We start from the raw sequence: 5,000 nt of genomic DNA, 5'->3' as shown, positions 1-5,000 counted from the left end.
TGCCCTACCTCACCTCTCTTCCTCCCCCTTACTCCTACTCTTTCTCCCTCCTCCCTCCTTCCTCCTACTCCTCCTCCCTCCTACTCCTCCTCCTTCCTACTACTCCCACCTCCTACCCCTCCTTCCACCTCCACTTCCACCCCCACCTACCCCTCCCACCACCTCCACCTCCCACTCTTTCTCCCTCCTCCCTCCTACTCCTCCTCCTTCCTACTACTCCCACCTCCACCTCCCACCTCCTACCCCTCCTTCCACCTCCACTTCCACCCCCACCTACCCCACCCACCACCTCCACCTCCCACTCTTTCTCCCTCCTCCCTCCTTCCTCCTACTCCTCCTCCCTCCTACTCCTCCTCCTTCCTACTACTCCCACCTCCACCTCCCACCTCCTACCCCTCCTTCCACCTCCACTTCCACCCCCACCTACCCCTCCCACCTCTCCCTGCACCTCCACCTCCCTCTTCGCCCTCTCCCCCTGCCATGCCCCTACCCCCACCCCTTCCACTTACCCACACACTGCCATTCCTCGACTTTACTACTAATTACACACTCACGCCCTTCTTGGCCGCCGCCGCTACTAGATATTCATGACCAAACTCATGCACGGGGGACGTTCAAATGCGTTCGGCGCCGTGATAATTCGTCCACGCACGCACGCATGATCAAAAAACAAAAACAAAAGCAAATAAACATGTGCTTGGGGAGGGGGAGGGGGAGGGAGATAGAGAGAGAGAAGGGGAGAGAGAGAGAGGAAGGGGGAGAGGGAAGAGGAGAGGGTGAGGGGGAGGGAGATAGAGAGAGAGGGGGAGATAGGGAGAGAGGAAGGGGGAGAGGGAGGGGGGAGAGGAAGAAGGGAAGGGAAAGGAAGAAAAAGGAAATGAGGGGGAGGAGGATGGAGAAAAGGAAATGAGGGAAGGAAGAGGGATGAGAAGAAGGAAACGAGGGAGTGGGAGAGAGAAAGAGAGAGAAAGCAAGTGAAAGAGAAAAAAAGAGAGAGAGAGAGAGAGAGAGAGAGAGAGAGAGAGAGAGAGAGAGAGAGAGAGAGAGAGAGAGAGAGAGAGAGAGAGAGAGAGAGAGAGAGAGAGAGAGAGAGAAAGAGAGAGAGAGAGAGAGAGAAAGTCCGACTATTACTCCCGGCCTATCCATATGTTTTTGTTTGTTTGTGCCATCCGAGTTAGTGGTACCTTATCTAAATCAACTTATTTTCCCCTTTCGTTCCCAAACAAGATATATATTCTTTTATCTTTCAAAATGTGAATCATGGACAGCAATATGAATACTGTGTTAAACAAAGCGTTCCTCGCTGAACACGTGTGAACTATTCCCAGCGTAACTTCTGTACCACGATGAATCATTTTGAATCTCGCGTGGCAGGACATTCACAGGAAGCGAATTTTGGGAATGGAAGGATAAAGAAACAAAGAAACAAAAGAAAGCATTAAAAGATATATATAGATTTTTTGTAGGAAATATTTCTTCACCTGAATACAAGTTACCATGCCTTCGTATTAATGAAAACAACTACAACAACAATAATGATAATAATAATAACATAATTTTCTCCTTTTTTTCTTTCTTCTTTCTTTCTACAAGGATAATAATAATGACATAATGCTCTTCGTTCTTTCTTTCTCTCCTTTTTTTCTTTCTTCTTTCTTTCTACAAGGATGATAATAATGACATGCTCTTCGTTCTTTTTCTCTCCTTTTTTTCTTTCTTCATTCTTTCTTCCTCCCACCCTTCCTCCTTCTCTCTCTCTCTCTCCTTTCTATATATACGAGACATTCAGACAGATAAGCCATGAACCCCCTCCGCCAAAAGAAAGAAAAAACGCATATAAATATAGATAAATTAAAAAAATAAATGACTATGATGAACCTCGATGTTCTACAACAGCCCCGCCATCAATAACACCACATCAATTCTTCCAAAAATCCCGACTGTGTATCATTTCTGAGCTAAAAAAAAAGTCATGTTGTTGATATGTTGAAAAGTGAATAAACAGCTACATCAAATTCATCAATAAGGATTTCAACGTTATGCAATCATTTAATTAAATCTGAATGGCATTACTAAATTAAGCATGTGAGTCAAATCTAATTATCCTTATGCGTATCCATACTGATGACATGTTGAATATGTGGGCTCATTTCGGCGTTCAAAACTCAACAATGACTCCCCTCCACCCCCTCTCCCTTCCCTGCATTTTTTCCCTCTCTCTCCCTCCCTCCCTCTCTCTCTCTCTTTCTCTCTCTCTCTCTCTCTCTCTCTCTCTCTCTCTCTCTCTCTCTCTCTCTCTCTCTCTCTCTCTCTCTCTCTCTCTCTCTCTCTCTCTCTCCCTTCCTTGCATTTTTTCCATCCGCTCTCTTCATTCCTAGTATTTTTTCTCCCGCTCTCTCTCTCTTCATAGCATTTTTTTCCCTCCTACTCTCTCCCTAACTAGGTTTTTTCTCCCTTCCTCCCCCTTTCCTCCCGCATACTCAGTCCATCTTTTTTGTGTGTCTGAGAATTCTGTCTCGAAATGAAATTAATATTTATCTGAACACACAGGTGCGTCTTTGCCACCCTTCTGATAGACTTGAGTGAGGCTTTACCTTGCATATTAGCCATGTTAACATTATCCTTTTTCCTTTGATTAAAATGGCGTGTTTGAGAGGCGTTCAATGCTCTCTCTCTCTCTCTCTCTCTCTTCTCTCTTCTCTCTTCTCTCTTCTCTCTTCTCTCTTCTCTCTCTCTCTCTCTCTCTTTTCTCTCTCTTCTCTCTCTCTCTCTCTCTCTCTCTCTCTCTCTCTCTCTCTCTCTCTCTCTCTCTCTCTCTCTCTCTCTCTCTCTCTCTCTCTCTTCTCTTATATATATATATATATATATATATATATAAATATATATATACATATCTATATATCTATATATATATATATCTTCCTCTCTACCTCTACCCCCTTTCTATCCCTCTCTCTTCCTCGCTCGTGTTCCTCTCTCACTTTTCACATTTCTCTTCATCTCTTACTCCTTTCTCTTCCCTTCCTATCTACCCCTTCCTTTTCCTTTCCTTTCCCATTCTCCTTAGCCTCTTCCTCCCTCCTCCTTCTACCAATGTCACTGCCGGTCAAGTAAGGGCAGCAATAAACCTTCAAGTACCTCTTACTCCTCCCCCAAACTCGACCTCCCTCCCCCGGCTCCCCCCGGCTCCCCCTCCCCCTTTTTTTTGGCCTGCCCTATCTCGTCCGAGAAAAAAAGAAACTAAATAAAGAAAATGAAAGAAAACTATAGTAAAAATCCTTTCTCTGGTAATATTGGCCACTTCCATCGTCCCCCTTTCGTTCCCATCTTTCTCTCTATGCGTCTCTCCTCTCCTTGGTCAGTCTTCTTCATCTACTTTTCCTCCTTCTCCTCCTTCCTAACCTCCACCTCCTTCCCACTTCCTCCTCTTCCACACTTCTCCATTTCTTTCTCCTCCACCTTTTTCCAACTCTCTCTCCTCCATCCCCAACTCTTCTCCATTCCTCTCTATCACCTCTACCTTTTCCTTCTCTTTCACCTCTAGCTCTTCTACCTCCACCTTTTCCACCTACACCTCCACCTCTTCCACCTCCACCCACACCTCCACCTCCACCTCTTCCACCTTCACCCACACCTCCAGCTTTTCCACCTACACCCAACACCTCCACCTCTTCCACCCTCACCTCTTACTCCTCCAAGGCGCACCCCATCCGAGACAATAACCAACCCCTCATTGTGCGCACATAAGCATTCATTACCACGCCGGAGTAACGAGGGAAAAGTGTAATGTGAGTGGTGTAGTGGCGGCGATAGCGGGCGATGGGGTGGGAGGGAGGAAGATGGGAACGAAGAATAGGGGAAAGAAGAAGAAGAAGAAGAAGAAGAGGAGGAAAAAGAGAAGAAGAAGGGGGATGAGGAGGGGGAGGAGGAGGGGGAGGAGGAGGAGGAGGAAGAAGAGAAAGATAAGAAGAGGGAGGAGGAGGAGGAGGAAGAAGAGAAAGATAAGAAGAGGGAGGAGGAGGAGGAGGAGGAGGAGGAGGAGGAGGAGGAGGAGGAGAAGGAGGAAGAGAAGAATGAGAGGAAGGAATAAGGAGGAGGAGGAGGTGGAGAAGGAGAACGAGAAGGAGGAGGAGAAGGAAAGGGAAAAGGAAAAGGAAAAGAAGGAGAAGGAAAAGATGAAAAGGAAAAAAAAAAAAGAATTGGGATGGTGAATACCTCCAGGTAACGTCGACGGCGAAGGAACGAAGACAGAAGAGCGGAGAGGAAGAGAGGGTAAAGAGTTTAGAGAAGCAAAGAGTTTAGAGGGGAGAGGGCGAAGAGGAGGGGAGGGGAGGCGGGGGTCATGGACAGCCGCGGTAGTCTTGTGGGCGGCTCGAGACTCCCTCAAGGCTCGTAGGAAGGTTTTAGTGGGATTGTAGTTCGGTAAGGCGGTGAGGGAAAGGGGGAGGGGGTTAGGGGAAGGAAGGGGGGAAGGGGGAGGAGTAGAGAAGCAACTGTCCATCAGGCCAACCCGCTTCATCGTGTAAGTACTCTTTTACCTACTTATTTATTTATTTACTTTTTACCGGATCCCATTCGTTTCTTTTTTTCGCACTATAGTACATGGGGCATAGAAAACAGGCACAGCCTTTCACACTTTCACCTATATAACCTCCCCCCCAAAAAATATTTCGCCCTTTCTTTCCATCTTTACCCCTTGTCCTGTCTGTCTGCTTCCTCAGTCTGTTTCGACGACTCCCTTTCCCGCGACGACACAGCTTTCGTGTTCACATCCCTTCTAACATCGCGCTTCCGCCTCTCTCCCCTCTTCCCTTGTTATCCTTTGGCCCTCCTCGTTTCTACCAGCAGTCTCGGCGTTTTCTCCTAATTACCGGAAACATCTCTTTCTATTATCCCTTTCCCCTATTGCCCGCGGTTTCCTTTCCCCCATCCACCTACCCACCCAGTCATCCACCCACCTACCTATCTATACCTTATCACAGCCCACACCTGTGGCTTAC

General features: G+C 47.1%; 1 protein-coding gene across 24 annotated transcripts in view; it reads right to left on the bottom strand.

Annotated features, from left to right (window-relative positions):
* Lar (tyrosine-protein phosphatase Lar) overlaps positions 1-5,000 on the bottom strand; it is a 938,228-nt gene that overhangs the window by 233,241 nt on the left and 699,987 nt on the right. The window lies entirely within an intron of this gene.

Source organism: Penaeus japonicus, unplaced genomic scaffold (assembly GCF_977035675.1).
Source record: "Penaeus japonicus unplaced genomic scaffold, GWHDUDI00000001_assembly GWHDUDI00000023, whole genome shotgun sequence".
NCBI classification, from domain to species: Eukaryota; Metazoa; Arthropoda; class Malacostraca; order Decapoda; family Penaeidae; genus Penaeus; species Penaeus japonicus.
Note: the sequence above shows the minus strand (reverse complement) of the source record. Positions and strands in the feature narration are given on the sequence as shown.